The sequence below is a fragment of the Aquarana catesbeiana genome, linkage group LG01, assembly GCF_042186555.1.
Source record: "Aquarana catesbeiana isolate 2022-GZ linkage group LG01, ASM4218655v1, whole genome shotgun sequence".
In the NCBI taxonomy this organism is placed as follows: Eukaryota; Metazoa; Chordata; class Amphibia; order Anura; family Ranidae; genus Aquarana; species Aquarana catesbeiana.
The window spans coordinates 497,151,140-497,177,674 of record NC_133324.1 but is presented as its reverse complement, the minus strand read 5'-3'; the positions used below and the strand labels follow the sequence as shown (position 1 = coordinate 497,177,674).

Genomic DNA, 26,535 nt, shown 5'->3' with positions numbered 1-26,535 from the left:
AAGATGCACCATGTCCATGACCAGCACTATGGACTGTAGACACAGAGCCTGCTTGCCCTCTTTTAGTGGCCTGTGAGTATCTGCCTCTCCTTGGTGGCTTTCCAGACATGATGGGGATTTTGTTTTGCAACACCACACTACACTGTATCGTGTACTGCGTACACCACCAGTAAAGTAGTAGCAACTGCACTATGGGTGCACAGTATTTTGTACACCACCAGAATTCTAATAGCAACTATGGGTGCACTGTATGTATTTACACCAACAGAAAAGTAGTAGCAACTGCACTAGGGGTGCACGGTACTGTGTGCAACGCCTGAAGTATATTAGAAACAGTACACCAGGAATGGCCTGTAGTGAGATATAGCTAAACTGTATGCAGTGGATATATATATATATATATATATATATATATATATATATATATATATATATATATATATATAAGACTGACTGTATATATATATATATATATTTTGTAATAGTGAGAGTCCCTGTCACTGTGAAAATGGGGTTGAGGTGGACATGGGGTATGCACGTTTGCTTGGGGCAGGGCCTCAGAGCATGAATGTGGACTGGAGAAAACTGCTTTTGCAGCTTTCTCCAGGTTTTGAGATCCACCAGCAGATTGACTGGTCAGGTGTGTGTTGGGCTATTTGTAGACACCTGACCATAGTTCTGGGCTCCACCCTCCCGAGGAGTCCAGGCAAGCAAGGGAGAAGTGTGCATGTCTGCACAGGTCTGTCAGAGTAGACAGAGGGTCAAAGCCTGTGGGCTGTAAAAGGAAGCTGAAAAAGAGTGCTGAGGTACTGGGTGTACAGGAACTCTGTTATAGAGCCGAGAGGGCTGAAGTATAAGTCTGAGCAGCAGTGCTGCTGAAGAGAGCCAGGTGGCTTGGTATTTTTGATTAAACTTACATTGTTGCTGTGGAAAGCTGAAACCCCTGTGTGGGCAACACTTCTGTTATTGGACATTTTCTTTCTTTAATAAAAGTGGGCCTACAAGCCCTTAAAACTGCGTATCTGGCGTGGACTCGGCTCACTGGTAAGCTCTACCTTTAAGCTAAATGAACCCCCGATGTTACAAGTGGTTGTTGGATGCGGGCAGAAGACGGTGGAATCCGGGTCCTTGCTCCACAGTGAGTTCAAGTCAGGAACTATTGGCTGTGTGTGGAAGGGCAGCCAGGCAAAAGGCATTGCGTGTTGCAGGTGGTGTACCTGTGAATGAAAAGTCAAATTTTTTTTTCTGCTATGAACTGTGTTTGTGTGCATGAGACAGCACAATCTGTGTGTGCACGGTGCAGGTGAGGAAAGCTTGCATGAAGTGAAAAGCAACTTGCTCTAAAGTGACAGTACTTCATTTTTTGCTGGAGGCCGCAAAAGTGCAGTGGAGTGACTGCGAATATGGAAAGTCCACCAGTGTTTGAATCGGCTGTGGACTGGTGCAAGCGGCACCTGGCAGCGCTGGACAAAGCTACAGAGGAAAGAAAGCCAACCCTCAGTGTAAGGGGAGAGCGGCTGGATGTCCATAACTGGAAGAGGGGTGTTGTTGCCCCTGGTAACGCTGCTGCAGTTAAAACAGTAGCTATTGTGAAAAATGTCAACGTGTCAGGATCCAGCAGAGAGAAGCCCATGCTATTTACAAAGAGAGAGGCTGATCAAAGGCTGAGACCAAGAGTGGTTGCCCGTAGCAACAGAAAGGAAGCCAGTCGGGCTGTCTGTGTACCATGGGGTATGTCTAACCAGGATCGTGGCAAGTGGCTTCAGGAGAAGCCGATACATCATGTTGGAGAGAGCCAGCAAAGTTCTGCTGGGAGAGCACGATCTCCCATGGCGACGAGAGTGAAAGTGGTGCCGGACAGGAGAAGCTGCAGAGGAGATTTGGCTCAGCGTCCCCGCAACGAGGCTTGTGCGTTCCAGCCAGCTGGGAATCGCCAGGAGAGAAGCGCTCTGGGAAAAAATCGTCCAGTACCATGCCTGGAATGTGGCCAGCTGGGGCGTGGCATGTTTTCTTGTCCTAGGTTCTGGAATTCAGCTGGAGATAATATTGCTGAGAAAGGGTCTTTATCTGCGGGCCCAGATTCCTGTGAAAATATGTTTGCAGTCACCCCTAGCAACAAGAAGGAGTTTCCTGTTGTGTCGGCAGGTGGTGCTAAACAGTGGGAGATGCCTGCTGTAGTTTCATCCCGTGGCCACCAGGGGGAGTTGGCCAGTAAAAGTGCAGCAGAGGATTGGTTCATAAGACAACGTACTCAAATGAAGATGGTGACCCCAACTACTGCGGTGGGTAAGACTGTCTTTAATGAAATGGTGGCTGGAACTGTTGATTTCCGGTATAAAAGGACTGGTTACAAGACTGTCCCTTATGATGTGAGAGTGACCCCAGTTAGTGGGGCCACTGAATGTGTTCTTGAGGGTGACTTGTCCCTGTGCAGTACCCTGTGCAGTGGGGAGGCAGGGGTTAAAGTCAAACCTGCACCTGTGTGTGCATCTCAAGAGGAAAATAGTGATGTGTCTAATGTCTGCCAGTCTCAAGTTGGCGGTGGGCTAGGACAGCCTGCAAGAGGTACAAATGCTGTCAATGTTGATGATTATGGAAAATGTATTGCTGTTGGGAAACCCCCAGGTTCTTGCAGAGCAAAAGCTGTAGTCAAAAATGGGCCATTGCCCATAGCAACTGGTAGTAAGACATCACAGTTGTCCCTAGACATCTCCAGGGAACTTCATGTATTGGAGCCGGAGGTTGCCCTGGACAACTGCGATGTCACTCTGGTGGGACAGTGTGGAACTGTACCGTGTAATGGTAATGTGTTAGTGCAAACTGCTAGTACTAAAAATGTGCAGGTAAATGGTGGGTTAACACAACCTGTGAAAAATGCAAAGGTGTGTGAGGTTTATGAAGCACCAGCCGAGCAAGGTGGTGAACATGGTATATTGCAACCTTCTGTGTTAAAACATGTATTACCACAGTCTGACATGATTCACAATGATTTGTGTAATGAGCCTGAGCCCATCTGTTATGTGTCCCCTTGGGCGGATGGATCGGTTCTGAGGAGTACAGGTGAATGGAGCGCACAAACAATGGATTGGGATAGTTGGAGTAAAAATCTTATCTCCCTGATAGATGAGGTTTTTATGCACAAAACTGAGGTTGTCATGGAGTGTCAAAGTGACGTTGTCACTGGTAATGTTCTGGAGCCGTTCACTGATGCTGAACCTGAGAAGTTGGGTATGAGTCCAGCACCTGGCAGCGCTCTGGGTGAGCACCAGGCTGTGGTTACCTCCAGCTGGGAGGATGTTGGTTTGACAATTGCAACTTCTCAAGTCTCAGCCAATGAGTCTCTCTGCATTCCCAATGTAATGAAAGTCCCCAGAACGGACTTGGGTCTGGGATTAAGGGTCTGGTCTGTAACCAAAGCATTAAAGGAGCTGCTTAAACTTTGGGATGTACAGCCAATCTATATTGGGGTGTCTCCTCCACAGTCAGATGGCCTGGTACTGTGGAGTACCACTAGGTGGAGCACTAAATGGCAGGCTGTACAGAACAAAGAAGAACAAGACAGGAATGGTTTATTCTTGAAAGTATTACTCTTGTTAAAAGTTGCTTCTGGGTATGCTGCTGGGTTAATTCCTGAAAAAATGGTATATGGGAGATGCTTTGGAGAAACTAAAAATGAGTCAATGTCTGAGGTTTCACCTCCTAACAGCCCGATGGGAAGCATTTCTGCGGTTATGGTCCAGGGTGGTGCTGGTCAGTTGTCGGTGAAGGGCGCGTATACTGCACCGGTGGAAAAACCACGTGAGATGGAAGGGCCGAGCATGGACCAGAAAACAGCAGAAATCCTGACCGGGGCTCAGACAGAGGTGGTTAAAGAGACTGGGGTCACCAGTCCAATAATAGGTTTATGTGACAAACCTGATATGGTCCCTGAGACAGGGAAATGGGTAAAAAGTGCAATAAGGTTGGTACGCGGATCAGACGAGAGCTCGCCTGTTCCGGTTTTGGATAGAAATCCAGGTGGTATTAAAGGTCAAGTGGTAGGACAGCTGTCTGCAGAGTGGGTGAACCCAGGGGAGGTGACATCCTATGAGGTTCCTGTGGGTGATGGCGGCCCTCCGGTATGTGTGCCCTCTGCAGACTCTGCTCTAGCAAATGCTGAAAAAAAAGGCATTGGTGACATGTGCAACATTGAGAGGTGTAATGTTGGTTTGAAAATGTCTGTCAATGATGAATCAAGTAATGTGTTAATGGTACATTATAATGTGGTGTCCAAAGGTACAGGTAAACCTGGTAAACAATTAGTGACTGCTGAGTCAGGTACCAGAAATAAGAGGAGGAGTCCCGTTAAAAACACCATAAAAATAGGCCCCCTACAGTCTCAGAACAGTAATGCTGAGAGAGGTTTTGGGAAACCAGGAAACTTGAAGCGGGGAGGCAAAAGAGTTGGTAAACCCAAGAGACCTATTGTGATGGGGAAAACGGGTACCAGTGAGGGAAAAGGTGGTTACTCATCAGGCGTAGTGTCTGGAGGAGGTTCTCTACAGAATCAGGAAACTGAGTTGGAAGGAAGTAGCAGGAAAGGCAGGGGGCCAACAGAAAAGAAATGTGAGCTCAGGAACCCCAAGGACAGAGGGAATAGGCTGAGTATAGGGAAATGTAGGACCCTGTTAAGATCCAGGGTGGGACGTACCTGGAAGCGCACCCGAAAAAAAGGTTGGGCCTACGTGGCTGACAGCCAGCGCAGAGGTGTCCCAACCATGACGGGTGCTGGTGTTCCTCCCTCCGGATCGAAACAAAGGGGGGGGATATGTAATAGTGAGAGTCCCTGTCACTGTGAAAATGGGGTTGAGGTGGACATGGGGTATGCACGTTTGCTTGGGGCAGGGCTTCAGAGCATGAATGTGGACTGGAGAAAACTGCTTTTGCAGCTTTCTCCAGGTTTTGAGATCCACCAGCAGATTGACTGGTCAGGTGTGTGTTGGGCTATTTGTAGACACCTGACCATAGTTCTGGGCTCCACCCTCCCGAGGAGTCCAGGCAAGCAAGGGAGAAGTGTGCATGTCTGCACAGGTCTGTCAGAGTAGACAGAGGGTCCAAGCCTGTGGGCTGTAAAAGGAAGCTGAAAAAGAGTGCTGAGGTACTGGGTGTACAGGAACTCTGTTATAGAGCCGAGAGGGCTGAAGTATAAGTCTGAGCAGCAGTGCTGCTGAAGAGAGCCAGGTGGCTTGGTATTTTTGATTAAACTTACATTGTTGCTGTGGAAAGCTGAAACCCCTGTGTGGGCAACACTTCTGTTATTGGACATTTTCTTTCTTTAATAAAAGTGGGCCTACAAGCCCTTAAAACTGCGTATCTGGCGTGGACTCGGCTCACTGGTAAGCTCTACCTTTAAGCTAAATGAACCCCCGATGTTACAATATATATATTAAATACACTGCAACTAACTAAATCACCTGCCTGCCTGAAGTGTATTACAAAGAGTACAACATGAATGGCCTGCAGTGAGATCTAGCTAAACTGTATGCAGTGGATATACATATATATATATATATATATATACTAGACTGATTGTATGTATATATATATATATATATATATATATATATATATATATATATATATATTAGACTGATTGTATATATATATATTAGACTGATTGTATATATACAGTATATGAAATACACTGCAGCTAAGTGAACCAATTTACAAGCTGACCTCATTGATTGGGTGTGTATGTGGCAGATGAGGTTTAATGTTAATGTTGAGAAATGTAAAGTTATGCATTTGGGGGCTAAGAATATGCATGCATCATACATGCTAGGGAGAGTACAACTGGGGGAATCCGTAGTGGAGAAGGATCTCGGAGTTTTGGTAGATCATAAGCTCAATAATAGCATGCAATGCCAAGCTGCGGTTTCCAAAGCGAGCAAAGTCCTTTCTTGTATTAAGAGAGGTATGGGCTCTAGAGAGAGAGATATCATTTTGCCCCTGTTCAAATCATTAGTAAGACCTCATCTGGAATATGCAGTTCAGTTTTGGGCACCAGTTCTCAAAAAGGATACTGGGGAACTGGAGAAAGTGCAGAGAAGGGCAACCAAACTGATAAGAGGCATGGAGGAGCTCAGCTATGAGGAAAGATTAAAGGAACTGAATTTATTCACTCTTGAGAAGAGGAGAATAAGGGGGGATATGATCAACATGTTCAAATAAAGGGGTCCATATAGTGAACTTGGTGTTGAGTTATTCACTTTACGGTCAACACAGAGGACAAGGGGGCACTCTTTACGACTGGAGGAAAAGAGATTTCATCTCCAAATACGGAAAGGGTTCTTCACAGTAAGAGCTGTGAAAATGTGGAATAGACTCCCGTCAGAGGTGGTTCTGGCCAGCTCAGTAGATTGCTTTAAGAAAGGCCTGGATACTTTCCTAAATGTACATAATATAACTGGGTACTAGCATTTATAGGTAAAGTTGATCCAGGGAAAATCCGATTGCCTCTTGGGGGATCAGGAAGGAATTTTTTCCCCTGCTGTAGCAAATTGGAGCATGCTCTGCTGGGGTTTTTTGCCTTCCTCTGGATCAACTGTGGGTATAGAATTGGGTCTATTGGATTGTACGATATTTTTTTTTTTTTTATGGTTGAACTGGATGGACTTGTGTGTTGTCTTTTTCAACCTGACTAACTATGTAACTATGAATCACCTGCCTGCCAGAAATATAGTAGAAACAGTGAGTACACAAGGAACAGACCGCAGTAAGATCTAGCTAAACTGTATGCAGTGGATATATATATATATATATATATATATATATATATATATATATATATATATATATATATGAAATACACTGCAGCTAACTGAATCACCTGCCTGCCTGAAAGTATATTTGAAAACGTACACCAGGAATGGCCTGCAGTCAGATATAGGCTTGGCTAGACTGGAATGCAGTGGATATATATATTTGACTGTATATATATTTTATGCACTGGAGCTCATGGAATCACCTGCCTGTCAGAAGTATGGTAGAAACAGTACACCAGGGACAGACTGCAGTGAGATCTAGCTAAACTGTATGCAGTGGATATATATATATATATATATATAATAGATAGATAGATAGATAGATAGATAGATAGATCTCTCTCTCTCTCTCTCTCTCTCTCTCTCTCTCTCTCTCTCTCTCTATATATATATATATATATATATATATATATATATATATATATATATGAAATAAACTGCAGCTAACTGAATCACCTGCCTGCCAGAAGTATAGTAGAAACAGTATACCAGGAACAGCTGTGAGATCTAGCTAACTGTATTCAGTGGATATATATATATACTAGACTGACTGTATGTATATATATATATATATATATATATATATATATATATGAAAAACACTGCAGCTAACTGAATAATCTGCCTGCCTGCTCAATCTAAATGACACTCTCTCTCTGTCCATGCCAACAATAACACACTACACGAGGCCGACGTGCAGTCAGCCTTATATAGTGTGTGCGTGGACTTAGTCCCCCTGAGCCATGATTTTTGAAAGGCATCTCTTAGCCGAGGGCGCTGTGATTGGCCAAAGCATGCAGGTCATGGTGCATGTTCTGGCCAATCATCATACAGCAATAAACTGCGCTCCCGCAGTGCATTATGGGCCGTTATGCGCCGCACAAATTTGGCATGAATGGCCCATAATGTTTGGTTTTCGATGAACGGGCGAACAGCCAATGTTCGACTCGAACTCATGTTCGACCCGAACAGAGAGCTCATCCCTAATGCAAACTATATTGACATTCAAAAAGTGGAGGCTATAGGGCTAGGACTATGCTATGAAATCAAATTTTAGTAGTTGCCTTCTTCCTTTTATTTTGTTGTTTTATTTTTTAAAAAGTCCCATGGCAACACTTTCAAAACATATACGAATACCCATGCTACTCGAGGACTGGCATGCAACTATACTACCACTTGGGTATCAACTTCTTTGCCAGTCTGTGAGCTTCATGTACACGCACAGGTAGCCTGCACAAAATAAGTAGAGCACCAGGAGGCTTTATCCCAAAAAGCATGTACAGAAGTTAAATGCCTTGATGCATTTCGTGCTTAGCCATAAGGCTATTATGACTAAGCAAAACAGCGCAAAATGCATCAAGTATTTCAATTCTGTATGTGCTTTTTGGAAAAAGCCTCTCTACCTTATTTGTGGAGTCCACTTGTTTTTTACATGGCAATCATCTTGTGCTGTCCTAAGCAGTAGATCTCTGGCACCTTATTAATAAGGGTTCCCTCTCAACTTAAAGTCTACAAGAAGGGCTATGTCACAAAGCTAACATGACAGTGAGTAAGGAAGACTTTTGATAAACCTACTCATGCTCACTTCAGTGTAATAGAAGTCCTGAAGCTGTACATAATTGGTATCTAAGACTTTTCCTTTTCATTACTTTATGTAATGGTTACCTACATAATTTGTGGGGGTATACATATATTTCATAGCTGCTTAGGCAATTGATTGTTTGTCAGTCATAGCAAGCATCCCAATACGGTATCATCTTCCTCCTCCTCCCTTTTTTGCCCAAGGCATTCATAAACCCTGATCTGGAAGACTTTTAATTAGTGACAGTGCCAGTACTATTAACATTAATAGCCCTTAAGCTGTCAGCCAGAGCATAACATTATAGGGATGCTGATCTCTATCCTTGTTACCCAGTTCATGGTCTACATTTCCTCTGCTGATTATCAGCAAAAACATGAAATTTAATGCTGCCATGTGCCAGGTAGATAAATTTTAATGTAGCACGATTCCAAGATCACACAGGTAATAACACTTAAACAGGAAATTGGGAAGTAGCATTTTAAAACAAAATTTACCGTACAAATAAAAATCATTAACACACAGTTAAGCTGTATTTTTGTATGTCTCATCCAATCTATTAATGGCAAGTAAAATATTTAAATGATATAATAAGTGCTCTCTCTATTTGAATTCTAGACAGGTGTAGCAAAAATAATAAAAATCAAATTTGTGTTATTTCTTCATAGCTTCAATACAGATTTTTTAGATCATGCTGTTACATTCTACCACAAACCAAAAGATTTTCAAAATACAGTCAACAATATACAGTAGAAGAGTACACAGATATGGGCAATACACAATTGGTTGCCAAAACTATAACATCCGGCTTCACAATCAAATCTATCAGAGATCTACAGGTTTACAAGGCAAGATAATAGGAATGGTCTGTAGATATTCAAAAAACATGTAATAACTGGTGGGAAAACTGGCTGGAGAATCTTATTGGATTTAATGCCAATGAAGATCTGCTATAAAGAGAAAAGAGGGGCTGTGAAATAGAAAAGCCCTCTCAAGAAAAATTAGATGAAGGAGTTAGAAGAGTGAGTTGCAGTAGTAAGTATAAGAGATAAAGAAAAGAAATGAGGACAAGAAAATGTAGATGCGTACACAGATTCTAGCTTCAGGTTTTGGTGTAACTTTAAACAATGTATGCCTGCTCCAGGTCAGTGGCAGAGTGCATTAAAGCTGAAACCAGGCAATTTTTAGTCTTTATTATTATTATTATTATTATTATTATTATCATACAGAATTTATATATTTAAATATTTATATAGTTGTTAGGTGGAGGCAGGATAGGCTTCTCTGAAGAAAAAAGTTTTCAGGGATCGCCTAAAAGTGAATAGATTAGGAGATATTTAGACACATGGGGTAGGGAATTCCAAAGGATAGGAGAGGTTCGGGAGAAGTCCTGGAGGTGAGCATGGGAGGAGATGACAAGGGAACTAGAGAGTAGAAGGTCTTGGGAAGAACAAAGTGAACGATTTGGGACTAGGTTAGTGATGTAGCTGAGGGCCAAGTTGTGGATGGCTTTGTAGGACATTGTTAGTATTTCAAATTTAATTTGATGGGTGAGTGGCGGCCAATGAAGGGATTGGCAGAGAGGGGTAGCAGACGCTGAGTGGTTTTTAAGGTGGATGAGCCTGGCAGCAGCATTCATGATGGACTAAATAGAGGATAGCCTATTTAAAGGTAAGCCAATGAGGAGGGAGTTGCAGTAGTCGAGGCAAGAGATAACCAGGAAGTGAATTAGGAGCATTGTGGTGTCATTGGTTAGGAAGGGGCGTATTTTGGAGATGTTGCAGAGGTTGAGGCAGCAAGCTTTGGAAAGTGATTGAATGTGGGGCTAAAAAGAGAGTTCAGAGTCCAGGATAAAAACATGGAACCCTGGCATGCATGGATGAGTTAATGGTTGTGCCATTGATTTTGACAGAGAAGTCAGGGGAAGAGGCACATGGGGAAGGAAATATTATGAGCTCGGTTTTGGACAGGTTGAGTTTGAGGAAGTGGTGTGACATTCAGACTGATATGTCGGTCAGTAAATTAGTGATGTGTGAGGAGATTGATGTTGGGAGCTGAGGGGTAGAGAGATAGATTTGGGTTTAGTCAGCGTAGAACTGATGTTGAAATCAGGGAGGAGGTGTAGATTGAGAATAGGAGAGGTCCTAGAACAGAATCTTGGGGGACCCTGATGGAGAAAGGAAGAGGAGAGGTGGAAGTAGAATTGTGGCATTGAAGGTGCGGTGGGAAAGGTAAGATCAGAGCTAGCGAAGAGCACAGTCACGGAGATAAAAAAGAGTAAAACATTTTTTTGAAAAGGGGGTGGTCAATCGTATCAAAGGCAGCTGAAAGGTTCAGAAGTAGGAGTACAGAGTAGTGTCTATTGGTTTTTGCTGTTAGTGGGTTTTAGGAGAGCAGTTTCTGCGGAGTGTTGAGGGCGAAATCCAGACTGAAGGGGATCAAGAAGGTTATTCTTAATAAGGTGGTCAATCAGTTGGTTGTAGACCAGGGGTTCACAGAGTTTGGAGGAAAAGGAAAGCAAGGAGATAGGGCATAGGTTGTTAAGATTGGTGGGGTCCAATGAAGACTTTTTAAATATGAGAGTGACTAGTGCATGATTTAGAGAGTTGGGAAAGATGCAAGAAGAGAGGGAGAGATTGAAGATATGGGTTAGAGAGTGTAGGATAGAGTCAGAGGGTGACCACAGTATACAAGAGGGAGCTGGAACCAGGGTTTAGGTGGTTAGGTGGGCGTTAGAAATAAGTTTACCAACCTTGTCTATATTAGCAGGGTTGAATGAGGGGAGTGTTGATTGTACCTGTGAACATGGGGTGTTAAGTGGGGGGATATCTGTAAAATGTATATTTCATCATGAATTGAATACATCTTATTTTTTAAGTGACTGGTGATCTCCTGGGCAGTGAGTGAGTTAGTGGGTGGAGGCAGAGGGGGACGAAGTAGAGAGTTAAAGGTGGAGCAGAGTTGACAAGGACTGGATAAGAAAGTTTTAATGAGAGTTATAAAATAGGTCTGCTTGGCAGTGTGGAGGCAAGAATTGTATTTTTGGAGGGTAGACTTATATTGGTGGATGACTTTGTGAGACTTGGTCTTACACCACAGACACTCTAGAGCACAGCTACATTTTTTGAGACTTCTAGTGTCATCTGTTTGCCAGGGTTGTAGGGGTCGGGGCCTAATTCTGTGTGTAGTGAGGGGGGTAAGCTCGTCCAGGGGAAGGACAGAGATCTATTGTAGACAGAAGTGGCTAGATTGGGGCAAGACAGGGGTGAGATTCTGTCATAGAGGTGGTCAGTAGCAGAATAGAGAAGAGAAGGGCTGAAGTGGCAAAGGTCTTAATGGGTAATTGTTAAGCGGTTGGAGGGAAATGTGCTGGAAGATAGGGAGAGAGCAAAACTAATAAGGTTATGATCAGAGAAAGGAAAGGGATTGTTGGAGAGGTTGCACAAGGTGCATAGGTTTAAGAATAGAAGGTCGAGGGTGTTGCCATCAGAGTGAGTAGAAGCATGTACCCAATGCTTCAGGTCAAATAAGGAGGTTAGACGAAGAAGTTTAGGAAGTAGTAGGAGTGTTAGTATTAATAGGGATGTTGATGTTGCCAAGAATGATTGTGGGAATTTCAGAAGAGAGTAAGTAGGATAGCCAGGCAGAGAAATCATCAAGGAAAGTTAATACTGGTCCAGGAGGCTGGTAGATCACAGCAATTTTAAGGAAATTCGAGATAGCAGACATATATGGTGAGCTTCATATGATGAGAGGGACAGAGAGGGAGGAGAGTGAGAACCTGAAAGTTTCAGGTTTTGGTCTAACAATGTATGCCTATTCCAGAGTGCATTGAAGCTAAAACCAGGCAATTGTCTGCAGTGAATTACAGTGACCAAATGTTAGATCAAACTGAGGTACTGCTCTGATTTTTGCATACTTGCAGGGGTTGATGGTTAAAATAGCAACAACAAGCATCAGAACAGTTAGAGTGCTAGGGAAGAAGGTGTTATGGAGGGGATCTCCAAATTAAAGCGGTAGTAAACTGCCCCAAAACAAAAAAAAAATTGAGCCCCCTGCAGCGTTATACCATAATGTTCTAGTGTGCACAACATTATAGCAGTGTTGCCAACCCCCCGAAGTGAAATTTACTGACAGAACGCAAAAATTTACAAACAGCGCCAATTTTTTTACTGGCAAAAACACATGAAATTTACTGGCAGATCCACATTTTTTACTGGCACTGCAAAAAAGTACCTAAAATTACTGTTTTTAGTGCTAAACAGTGCAAATATCAATATTTGAACTATAAACACATAGCTAGTGCTATTAGCAATGTGTTTAAGTTAAACAAAAGTCAAAAAACATATCTCTCAATTTACATGAAGGTCAGGTTACTATAACCCGGCCAGCAGAGAGTTCCCCCTTACATCAGAGTCTGCAGGATGGTGACCAGAGACCACCTTTCGCAGAGTGAATACAGTAAGGTAAGGGGGGATTACTAATATAGAGAGGAACCTTTATATCAATGCCCTCTTACATTATTGTATTCACTCCCCCCTTACATCAGTGACCCCCCTCAGACTGGCCTGGCGGCGCTGTCACTGATCTCTTCTCAGGTGCACCCTGCAGGGCTCAGTCAGATGGCTCCAGCAAGGTGGCTATTCTATAGTCTCCTCTCCACAGTCCACACATGTCTGTCTCTTCCCGTAACCCCCATCCCGGCGGCGCTCCCACTCTTGACTCCTTTCTAGGATCCCCTCAGAGACTGCAGACATGATAAAAGACAAGAGATGGTCAGAGACTGCGGACATACTACAGGAGGTGGACAGAGGCTGTGGACATAATACAGGAGGTGGACAAAGGCTGCAGACATACTACAGGAGGTGGACAGAGGCTGCGGACATATTGCAAGAGGTGGACAGAGACTGCGGACATACTACAGGAGAAGGACAAAGGCTGCGGACATGATACAGGAGGTGGACAGAGACTGCGGACATACTACAGGAGGTGGACAGAGGCTGCGGACATACTACAGGAGGTGGACAGAGGCTGCGGACATACTACAGGAGGTGGACAGAGGCTGCGGACATACTACAAGAGGTGGACAGAGGCTGCGAACATACTACAAGAGGTGGACAGACTGCGGACATACTACTGGAGAAGGACAGAGGCTACAGACATGATACAGGAGGTGGACAGAGACTGCGGACATACTACAGGAGGACAGAGGCTGCGGACATGATACAGGAGGTGGACAAAGACTGCTGACATACTAGAGGAGGTGGAAAGAGACTGCGGACATGATACATCCTCATAGTAGCCTCCTCCTCTGCCCACCATCATATTACTTCTCCACATTATCAGTGTGCTGTGTCCTGCTCCTGTACCCCTTTCACCTCTCCACAGGTCAGGGCAGCACAGTGCTGCCCTGACCTGTGGAGCGATGAAAGGGAAAGGGGGCACAGGAGGAGGACACAGCACACTGATGATGTGGACTGGAGAAGTAATATGATGGTGAATAGAGCACATCAGTCTCTGTCCCCTGCATATGCCATGCAGCCAGGGCCCAGGGACAGAGACTGATGTACTCTATTCACCATCATATTACTTCTCCCGGCTCCAGTCCCAGTATTGTCTTCCTTTTACTACGGATATTATCCCCCCACAGCTTCACTCTCCATACCTCCGCCTGTGTGTGCAGTCGAGTGTGTGTGCAGTCATGTACTGCATGACAGGTCAGAGACGCCTGGCTCAGCTGGCTGCCGTGCTCTCTGACGATCAATTCAAAAATGACGCTGGGCGGCGCTATTATGTTACTGCGCATGCGCCGCCTGGCCGAGCACATACGAGCTTTCCTGAGCCCGGCCGGCTTTGGAAAGGCGCATGCGCAGTTGTGTGGTCGTCTCACGGCCATCATTTTTACAGGCACCGGTGCCCGTAACAGACTTTCACGGGCGCCCCGAAAAAGGTATCTGCACCCACTTCCGGGCATAGACTCCCACGGGAGTCTTGCCTCTTCCTGTCCCGCCGCGCTGTCTGCTGGGACACACACGGGTCCCAGAGACAGCACGGACCATTCAGATTGCGCTGCGTGACTCGCGCATGTGCAGTAGGGAACCGGGAAGTGAAGCCACAAGGCTTCATTTCCTGATACCCAAACCGAAGATGGTGGCGGCAGCATCCGAGGACCGAGGGACGGTTCGGCCTCGGGTGCCGACATCGCTGGACCCTGTGACAGGTAAGTGCCCATATTTTAAAAGTCAGCAGCTGCAGTATTTGTAGCTGCTGACTTTAAAAAAAAAAAAAAAAAATTGCGGGACTCCCTCTTTAAAGTATTAGACAAGGAGTTAATAAGCAGGAGAAAAAGTTTGGTAAAAGAAGATATACAATTAAGAAATAAAAAATATGATAAAGATATCATCTATAAATATGTCACAGAAGAGGATGGAGTGCTGTGCACAGTGAGTGGGAATGTGAATAAATTGGCAAGTAAGTATAGAATAAGATATGTAAAAAGATGTGTTTTCAGGCAGAATTTGAAGTATTCAGTATTAGGCAGTCTGACAGCATATTGCAAAATATTCCAGAGTAAAAACTCTGTATGTAAAATATTTAAATGGGAAAATTGGAGGTGGTAATAAGCAGTTTTAACAGCCGCAGATAATTTACATATCTGAGAGCATGCTACAGAGTTTAAACATGGAAGCATAAAACAAAAATAAAGATGAATCACTACTAAAAGTCTTGCAATTGCATATTAGAAGCCTGAATGGAACATTTGAAAGAACACTGAGCCAATTTAGAGACTAATGGTGTAAATAATAAAGTATTTTGGTAATGAAGGTTAACTCCAATGTATAATCTATTACTAATGGAAGTGGTACCAGCTAAGTAAGGGGTAAACCAGTTGGTAAAAAAATTACAATGGAAATCAGCCACTTGAACCAACCTATCATGGGAAGCTGCTACTCCTCCATAAGCACGGCCAATGCAGAAAATTCTAGAAGAGGAATTGCCTCCGGAAATATGGTAAATAATATGGTCACAAGCCACTAAAAGCCAGACCTTCTATGCAACATATACCCAATATCCTCTAACAAATATTGATGTGCAAGAAGGACCTCAGGTCCTTGCAACACATATACTGGCAATGCCCACTTATGAAAATCTACAGGGAAACTGTCCATATCTTGAGGGTTACACACTAAAAGTTACCTCTTGGGTCTACCCCCAAAAGACTTTTCCAAACTGGCCAAAAAATTACTAACACATACACACACACACACAGCAGAGAGATGCTTAGTCCACAAACGGAAGACTGTTGATCCCCTATTTCTCATAGAACTTCACACAAAGATCTGAGATGTCAAATTGATTGAAAATCTTAAAGTTTGCTTCCACAATTCACTGGTTAAATATAACAAAGTCGGGGAGCTGTGACATCTAACAGAAAACACTACCTAACCTTACTATGGTTCGCAAATCCATTGAGCTGTAAAACTGGTCACTCAAAAAGGTCCCCTCCTTTTTCCTTACCTCCCATTATCCCTGCCTTCACAAGGGTACACTTTATGAGAAGTTAAAGAGTGGTGCTTCACTGTGGACTATATAGATTTTTTTTCCCTTTCTCTGCCCTGAAAACTAACTGTGCTGGACTCACACCTTCCAAACAAGTACATTGGTTGCTATCTCTTTAAGCTTCAGTAAAAGTACTATGATTCTAATTGTTAAAGCAAAATTAAACCCCAAAAGCAAACATTTCATATATTGCAGCTTAACAATTCTTATGCCCTGTACACACGGTCGGACTTTGTTCGGACATTCCGACAACAAAATCCTAGGATTTTTTCCGACGGATGTTGGCTCAAACTTGTTTTGCGTACACGCGGTCGCACAAAGTTGTCGGAATTTCCGATCGCCAACAACGCGGTGACGTCAAGCACGTACGACGAGACTAGAAAAGGCCAGTTCAGAACCAAGCGCGGCACCCTTTGGGCTCCTTTTGCTAATCTCGTGTTAGTAAAAGTTTGGTGAGAGACGATTCGCGCTTTTTCAGACTCGTGGTTTTCAGATCGTTTTCTGCCGTTCAGTTTGTGCTTGTGGGTTTGTATCTGCTCTTGAGTGCGTGCAAGCAAGTTCCGCGTGACTTAGTCATTGTGTTCTTGTTCGTTCGTTACTGTTTTTCAGGTCGCTCTTCACAGGCCTTGCTGTTTTTCAGTGCGTTCTGTTACTTCGTTCTGAGCAGCCGACCGTTTTCTAGCCATGTTGCGTATACGTACTCCTCGTAGAGTTCGTGCTGTGCGGGGGCTTGGTGTTGGGGTCCTGACCTTGACACAAGTCCAGTCCATGAACAGGGTGGGGAGGAGTTCATGGACCAAGAATTGGTTGCTTCAGCGTGACCAGTTCTCTCATATGCCTTTGCTCCGTGAGATCCGTGAGAATAATCCTGATGATTTCAGGAACTTTCTCCGGATGACGGACCCCGTGTTTCACCGTTTGTTGGCTTCGCTGACCCCTTATATTAGCAGGCAGGATACCTGCATGAGGCAAGCCATCACTCCGGAGCAGAGGCTCGTCGCTACCCTGCGGTATTTGGCGACAGGGAGAAGTCTGCAGGACTTGAAGTTCTCGACAGGCATCTCCCCCCAGGCTCTGGGGATCATTATCCCAGAGACCTGTTCTGCCATCATCCAGGTCCTGCAGAAGGAGTATATAAAGGTAAGATTTATCCTTTAAGATTTTATTGTATTTAATGTTTGCTAATATCTTGTATTTCTTTCCTCATTCCCTAATTACCATAATTGTAATATGCTGTGAATGTCCCCTTTGTCCTCATGCATGCTGGATTTTTATGTAATTAGCATGCTCTACGGGCCCTATATTCACCGCATGTAGTCACTTAAAACAATGTATTTTATCAGCTCCATAGTAGTGCTTTACCCCAAACACCCCCTAAAATGTTTTGAAATGTTATTTTAGCTTTAAATTCAGGCAGAGTGGCAGAGGCTTTTTTTTTGTGGTGTCCCCAAATCATTTTTATTAACCCTCCCTCCCCCAACTGCTAAGTCAGCTGATCCCAATTCTCTATCTATCCTCAATCATCTATCTGCTGACTTTGCTAAACCCATACACACTATACCCATCTCTTTTGTGCTTTGATTTATGGATGAATTCCCCAAAGCATGTAGTGCAAGGGCCTGCCTGTATACCTTCAAATGGTACTGTTTGAATTTTGAAGATCCTATTATTATCTTGAGTCAGGTAATAGCAAAATGTTCAAATGGGCTCAAATGTGTACAGTGTGTATTTCTATCTTTGTATTATGACACTTCTTACCTGTCCAGTGGGCTGACAATAGTGTAACTAAGGAGGGGCTGTTACAAGTAATACCCTGTATTTAGGCATTCATCTCTCAATGAAGTGAAGAGGGTTACCTGTCCAAGATTTCCACACCCCCCATAATGTTAGAAATGGCCCATGAGAGGGGGGGGAGGGGGAATATGATAGGTGTACCTTATACTTTGGTGTTGTTAAATTCCCCTTAATAAATGCTATCTGGAGGTTGCCCCAGAATGTTTGTGCCTTATCTGCTTGCCATGTTTCTGAGCAAAAATATTAATTGTTTTTTTTTTTCCTCAACAGTTTCCTTCCACGCCACAGGAATGGCAGACTGTGGCCTCCCACTTTGCCCAGTGGTGGGACTTTCCTAACTGCGGAGGGGAAATTGATGGGAAACATGTCCACATCATCCCACCACCCAACTCGGGGTCGTACTATTTCAACTATAAGGGGTTCAATAGTATTGTGATGTTGGCGGTGGTGTCAGCTAAGTACGACTTCTTGTATGTGGACGTGGGGAAGAATGGCCGGAGGACAATGTGGAAGGACTCCCATTCGTGTTCGTTGCTGATGAAGCGTTTGCGCTGGGGGACCACCTTATGCGGCCATTCCCTATGAGGACCCTCACTCTGGAAAAGAGGGTTTTTAATTACCGGCTGGCCAGAGCCCGAAGAGTGGTGGAGAACACATTTGGAATCCTGGCCAGCCGGTTCCGCCTATTTCTGACACCTATCCATATGGCGGAGTATAAACTGAATAATATTATCCTGGCGTGCTGTATTCTCCATAACTTTTTAAGGAAACATTCGCCCAACTATGCTGGCTCAGTTGGGCCTGAGGTCGGAGTGATACCTGAAACAACACTGACGGCGCTTGAAAGCGCCTGTCCTGGCTTGCCCTCACTGAGTGCCCGTGATGTCCGGTTACGATACCTGGAGTTCTTTGCGGGTAGGGGGGCCATCAATATGCCTTCAAATTTGTGAAGTCTTTTTCCAATAAAAAAGCAAAAAAAAGAAATTCTTTGTGGACATTTACTGCTTGTGTTTGTTTTAGCTGACCCTGACAGCAATGTGGGGAGTCCTGAAAATGGCGTGATTGTGTAACCTTATACAAAGCACTGTTGGCTGTTATTTATTAAAGGCGTATACACTTTTTATACTACAAGTGCTCTTGAAACTGCAATGAAAATGCTCTTGTAGTGCAAAGAGGATTTGCCCTAAGGAAATAACCCCCATTTTCTCAGAAAACAGCAATTTCAGCACCACAAAAGTGTTGTAGCGTTGAGACAATAATCCACACATTCTTGATTAACAAACTTTTTTATACCTGCACAATCACATGTGCATTTACCCAAGGTTTTTCAAACAAACCAACATGTTTGTTGTATAACAATTTTTGGGGTGGCATTATCAAAAATAGAAATGTCCATTTACGATAAAACAGGCCTGTGTAAAACCAACAAGAAAGACAAAAAACTTGAACTTACAAAGTTCACATATGGTAAAACTTGAAGGCAATATCAGACATGAGTATTTAGGAACTGTGTTTGATATTGCGTTCAGATGGGGTCAAATCACCCCTTGAAAAGCCAAATTTGGAAGATGCACAGCAATTTACGAATGTCAACATGTGCTAGCTGCCATCACGGGGGATCAAGGGACGTGTTTTGTGTGAGCAAGCCCTTCCTCTCAGCTACTTAATTATTGAGGAAGGTGTTGCACCCCCAAAACACGTCCATTGATCTCCCGTGATGGCAGATAGCACATGTTAGCACACTGTGTGCATCCTCCAAATTAGGCTTTTCGAAACATTGCTAAAATATTTAAAACATTGTACCACACCAAAAAAAAAGTGATTTTGTGGGGTTTTAAATTCGCCCCAAAACATCAACGATGTTATTATTTTTATGAATCACATCATTGATTTTTTTCTGGATGTTTTCCAATTCTAAATTACACCCCATGATCTCCCCGATCAGGATCTGGGCACTTTCTGATGTGAAAGGATCTCGATCCCTAACCTCACGATCACCTAAAAAGAGAGAAAACAAACAAAAACAGGTATCAAAAATCTGCCAGCATCCATCTCTTACCTGAGCCTGTGGTCGCAGACACTCACCTGTTGTGGTGCCAATTTCCACCACATCTTCTTCCTCCTCCTGCTCCACTTGTGTTTGGGGTATTTCACCTTCTTCCATAGGTGGGGGGTCTGTGGTCTCCTCGGATGAGGGGTGTCCTCCGAGTCTTTTCTCCCCTATGTAAAACAAAAATGGTATAATTAGCACACAGATATTTGATGGCAGAACTATAAATAGGAAACATTGCTTGGAAGTGGGGTACAATTGTCAATTTTATCAGAGTTCCAAGATGTCGCTTTTTTATTGGCCTTTGTCAAGCTGCAATACTTTACCTGTTTAGTACAAGCTTCACAGATGGAGACCCCCCTATAGTATACACTGGAGCACCTGTGTGCCCCCCCTAATAAAAATGGTGTTCTTGTGTCCCACACTAGTGCTCCAGTGTCCAGATGTGAAAACAGCTGCTGAGTGTCCTCTCCTTACACAGAATCTAGTTTGCATTTCATTCTAGTAACAAACCCATCTACACAACCAAATATTTTGCATCCAAGTAGGCCCTAAAAAATTTAGGAAAATGCATATGGCCTAAACAATGGTGTTTTAGAGGGGCAAAAAAAAATGTTTGATGCGAACGAATAATGGGCCCATGAACATTAAAATTGACATTTGAAACTGTACAATTAAGAAAAGCATATGGAGCAGCACGAACGTAAGAAAGACAAAAAGAATAGGAACACAGCACAACTACTTACTTTTTTGCAGCACTCTCCGGATCTTTCGGTACTGCTCGGGCTCTCTTAATTTGAGGTCCGACCACCGCTTCCTGAGCTGATCTTTCGATCGTCGTACCCCGAAATTCCTGTGCAGACTTTTGACCACTTTTGCCATGATCTTGGCCTTTCTGATATTGGGGTTGGGGTAAGGCCCATACTTTCCGTCATAGTCGGCCCTCTTCAGGATGTCCACCATCTCCAACATCTCCCCAAAGGACATATTTGTGGCCTTAAATCTTCTCCTTCTGGATCGGGACGTTTCTGTCTCCGGGCTTTCCTCCACCTCCTCCTCGTTGCTATAATTAGCACGTACCTGCTGTGACTCCGCCATGTGCTCTTCACCCACTGCGCCGAACAAAAAGGGGCGGGGAATAAACTAGAAAGAACGTCAGGGGCAGGCGGAGTTACACGCATGCGCAGTGTATATAAAGCGTAACACACGTGCGTATTACGTACGATCTGTGAGCGGAGGAAGGAGCATTGGATGCGCCGATCGTAAGAACGAAGGTAAGAGACAAACTTGTGCCTATACTGCTTCTAGATTGAGGCATATATTGTAACAAGATTAGTAGAGTTTTGTCTGACATTAGGCTTTGTCTTGTGTTGTGTCTTGCAGTGAACATGGATATCTTAGTTAAAGATAATGACTTCATGTCACTATTCATTGATATGTTAAGGGAGCTGCCATGTCTGTGGGAGATCAACCACCCACATTATAAGAACCAAACAAAGAGGAAGGCAGCGCTGGATCAATTGTTGCAAATTGTGAAGCAGGTGATCCCCACGGCAGACATCACATATTTGAAGATCTTAATTGGTGGCCTGAGGAGCACATATGTAAGGGAGCGCCAGAAAGTCCAGGATTCGCAGAGATCCGAAGCAGCAGATGACATCTATGTCCCCAGGATGTGGTACTACGACAGGCTGCATTTTCTGTCAGGCCAGACTGAACCCAGGCCATCCCTCTCCAGTCTTCCTTCCATGCTTCCTTCCCCCCCAGCTGAGACTTCTGACGCCCAACCTGGGCCTTCCAGGCAGCAACATGGGGAGGAGCCCAGATTGAGCCAGGTATAGCATTCCTCTAAATAGTTCAGGTTGTCCAATCAATGATGTTAACTAGATGTTAGTTGGGAGTACTAATTTATGATTGTGATTGATGATGCAAAAACTAAAACCATGTCCCTTTTTCATACACAGGGAAGTCTCAGCCAGGAGGTGGCCGGGCCGAGCAGGCTGCCTGATATGCCGGTCCCTCCACTCCCCCTGGAAAGAGAAAGTGGAAGGAGGAAGAGTGACCTAGAGGAGGCTGCCAGAGGACTCTTTTGGAGGGCTACAGAGGTCCTGGGAGCACCACAGACTGTGGAGGAGGACATTGCTGCCACCATTGCCTCTAAAATGCAGACGATGGAGGAGGGACAACAACTCATGTGTGAGTCACTCATATTGGAGGCTCATAATAAAGGTATGAGGGGCCAAATTACATCTCAGACACACCTTTGCGAACTCACAGATGGTCCTTCTCCTCCTCCTGCAGGTCCTCCTCCTCCTTCTCCTCCAGGTCCTCCCAGTCCTCCTCCTCCTCCAGGTCCTACTCCTCCTCCTGCCACATCTCCAACAGCAGAGCCACAGTGTGGAAGGAAGCGTGGAAGGAAGACCAGAAAGTGAGGACCCTGGATCCAGTCTGGTCGGCCAAAAGATGCAGCCTCTTGTGGTACCACAGCCTGGGGACACAGATGTCATCTGCTGCTTTCCGGGTCTCTGCAAATTCTGGACCAGACTGCCCTCCCTTACATATGGACTCCTCAGGCCACCAATTTTGATGTTCAAGAATTGATGTCTGCTCTGGGGGTCCCAGGCTTCGCTAATTTCTCCTGTTGATCCAGTGTTGTCTCCCTCTTTGTTTGGTTCTGAGCCCTTAATAAAGGATTTTTTGTTTTGAATTATATTTGCCTATGTGTGTTTTACTTCAAAAAGGACAGTTGGTTTGTGAGGATTCAGGTACATTTCAAAAATACAATGTGAAATTAACAAGGGACACCAACAACAAACAATCTCCTTGAGCTTCAATAATAAAAGATATCAATGGTGTTGTGGTAACTTGGACACACAAAACACACACAAAAATAGTCTGGAGTAAAACTAAAAACAACATTAAACAAAGATCAGCCTTGGAAAAAATACAAACATAAAATCTAACCCAAAAATGGCTTAAAATCAAACAAAAAAAAAACAAAAAAAAAAACATTCTGTCAGATGTGACAAATAACAATATATTCAGGGATCCCAATAAAAAAACAAAAAAATAAGTTTGTGAGAAGTGTGTATGAATATGAGCAACAAAACTACTTAATTCTTGTCACATTATAAAGAAGAAGAGAGTGCGCTGTATTAAACCATTTTTAACATTGCAGCGTGACGAAAGTGTTGTATCCATTGCGAACGCTAAGTTTACTAGAACGAGCTGTTCCGTGTCGGAATTTCTTCTGAGCATGCGTGGCACTTTGTGCGTCGGAACAGGCCACACATGGTTGGAATTGATGCGATCGGATTTTGTTGTCGGAAAATTTTATCTCCTGCTCTCCAACTTTGTGTGTCGGAAAATCCAATGGAAAATGTCCGATGGAGCCCACACATGGTCGGAATTTCCGACAACACGCTCCGATCGGACATTTTCCATCGGGGCATTAGATGTGATGGCTTTATTTTCACCCGCTGATCCAGCCAATAAGTCAGTTGTTTTTCAACAGAACAGGCTCTCCTGCATATGTATCAGTTAAGACAAACCATTTAACATGGACAGGGCTGTTTACAATGTTCAGCTTTTATTTATTCATATAAAAACTATCCCAAAAGAAAAAAACTGTTGCTTTACTGCAGTGTGAACTGGATTTTTGGCTTCAGTTTGTTACTTTGTCTAAATCTGCTAGTACATCTTATGGCCCATACACACGATCTGAATATTGTGCGAAAACAGTCATCCGAGGAAGGATCGTATGATATTTGGATCGTGTGTACACTACTTTCGACAGCCGATCACGACCGTTCAGCCGATATTATTCGATCGGGCATACACGAAAATTTTCCTCGTACAATTCCAGATCGTACGATTTTCATTTAGTCGGTATAGTTGTCGTCTGAAAATACAATACAAATACATTACAACACATGACATCACTTCCGATTTTTTGGTCTGTCATACGAGAATTTTCGTGACTTTCAATTTCTACTTGCGACTATTAAAGCGAGAACGGTCGTACGATCGGTCGTACGATATTCGGAACGTGTGTATGAGGCATAACACTCCCTTCCCCCCAGACAATGCTACTGTGCAAAGGTGCCCCTGTGCTTCTTCATTCAGAGTGGAGGCACTCTAATACAGGAGGTGTGTTACTGGCTAGATCACCAGGTGAAAACAGAGTATAAAAGTCTAAAAAAGAAAACTAATGCAGTCACCACATCAGATAATTGGTAAGCTGCCATAAATTACATTTTTTATTTTAATTAATGCTGCTTTAATTTGTCCATGCCCCAGCTCATACTTCAACCTTTTGACTTTAATAAAGCTGGTTATACATTGTCCGAGTTTCAGCTGTTTCCGAATGAACTGACCGAAATTCACTTAGTGGGTGCTTCTGTCTGCCTGCATCATCCTTCAGTTAAAAAGTGTCTGCTGGCCAAACAGCAGCTGCATCCAAGCAAAAGCATCCACTGTTCAGAAATGCTAACAGTTGCCCCAGGCGGCTGTCGGGATACAATAGCCCAGAAGGGGAGTTCGTTCATCTGTGGTATATAACTTGGAAATAAGAATCTGTTTTTCATATTTATTTTTTTTTATTATTATTCGGCCCACAGGCTAAATGAAAAAAATCAAATTTTCCAATACACTGTAGTACTTGCCTTTTTTTACCCCATTACTTGGGACAAACTCAAAGGCTACAACCTGGAAGTGACATGCAATAAAATCCAAACCACCTTGTGTGATCTCTATTGAGCTCTAGTAAAATTCAAGAACTCTTTGAGATCACAATAAAAAAATTAGATGACAATCCTCTTATCAAGCTATTTTCAGGTGTTGTTATTGCCTCCCCTAAAATAAGCCTGTTCCATGATTGTTCCTGTATATTTACCCTACCTTCCTCCAGAAAACCTAGCACAGCTAAACCAATTCCCTTTTAAGACAGAAGCTGTCATACAAAGACATTATAAAATGATTGGCTCCATGGATGTGTTTACAGCTTTAGAAGGCCATATTTACCAATGGAAACAAAGCAGGATAGTACAAACGTGTGAGAATTTCAAACCTGAAATGATGAATAGATAGGTTAAGATTTTAATGGCCACTCTCAAAGAATGGGTAGAAGAACTTCACTACATTTTGAGGATGGATAAACTAAAGTGGTAGTAACCCGCTGCTGGTTAAAAAAAACACCTGTAGGGCAAATGCAGAATGTGCTAGTATGCATTGCATACTAGCACATTATGAAATATTTACCTTGGAGCTAAGCCTTGGTGCGCTGTCACCGTTGAGAGGGCTGACATCTTCCCCCGGTCTTTCTTCCGGGTTTGCACTCTCCAGCTATGTGATTGGCCAGAGCCGCGATGACGTCACTCCCACGCATGCGTGTGCCCTCGGTTTTGGCACAAAGCTCTGAAAGTCCAACAAGGTATGCCAGACCTTCAGAGCATCACCAGCTGCATGCAGGGTGAATATCTCCTAAACAGTGCACTTAGGAGATATTGACATTACCTACAGGTAATCCTTATAGACTTACTTGTAGGTAAAAATCACAAAGTGCGTTTTACTACCGCTGAACAGCTAGCCTTTAAGAACGACAATAGTTCTTATAAAAAGTTCTTATCAATATTGTATCCATGGATCAATTTTCAACTAAAGTTCAGCCCTATTTGGGAGTTCTTTCTATAGCCCTCAGCGAGGCACACTTCTCCCTCACCCTTCCTGCCTCTCCTGACTCCTTCTCTTTTCTCCCTCTTGCCTCCATGTGGATCACTTGAGCCTTTCTCTGCTTCTTTTGTTTCTCTTTTCTCTGTTACTTCAAGGCATTCTCAATCCTCTTCTCAATGCTCTCTACCTATCACAAAAGACCAAATGTTAAAAATGTGTAACTTACTGTTAATTCAGGCACATGAATGCATTGAAGGAATACAAATATGCAAGTATTACTAAGTATTCTCACCAGCACAAGAACAGGTCAAACTATGTAATGTATCATGGAGATTTTACAGTGTCATGCTGTATTTCTTATTTAGCATTTTGTATATGACCTTAATTAGATGTAAGCTCAGAAATTTGTAAACCTTAATAAAACTTCACTCTTTAAAAAGTGGTTGTTAAGCCACTACTATAAAAACCTTCCATCCCCTGTAAGCAGGGTCAGTGCTACCACTAGGCAATCTAGGCAGCCGCCTAGGGCGCCTTGCTGCCTAGGGCGCCCAGCCACTGGTTTTCCTACTCTTTTCTCTCTACAGCAAGCAACTAAGTCTCAGCATCAGCAGGCAGTCGCACACCGTTCGCACATAGTGTCAGAGGCGCAGCGGTGGCGGAGGACTGTGTCTGTGTCCCGACTTCTAAATTAATGGAAGTAAGCAAACATTCATTGATGGACACTGGTAGGCTGCATTTGAAGGGCGCTGGAGAGGCAGGCTGCATTTGATGGGTGCTGGTAGGCTGCATTGATGGGCGCTGTAGAGGCTGCATTTGATGAGTGCTGATGAGGCTGCATTTGATGGGCGCTGATGAGGCTGCATTTGATGGGCGCTTCATTAAAAAGGTGGGGTTTACATGGGCAGGGAAAAGGGGGTGGAGTCAGGGGTAGAGCCAAGGGGGGGCGGCAAAATGAGGTTTCCCCTAGGGTGTCAAAAACCCTTGCCCCAGCCCTGCCTGTAAGATAACATTATGTGCCCCTGTGTCTGTGTTATATAAAAAATATGCCGATCTGTACCCACATCAGAGCGGCTCCCAGT

The 26,535-nt window shown here is 43.8% G+C and overlaps 1 protein-coding gene across 3 annotated transcripts in view; it reads left to right on the top strand.

Moving 5' to 3' along the window:
* Positions 1-26,535, top strand: part of NCAN (neurocan) — a 367,742-nt gene that overhangs the window by 322,032 nt on the left and 19,175 nt on the right. The gene's annotated exons all lie outside the window — the stretch shown is intronic.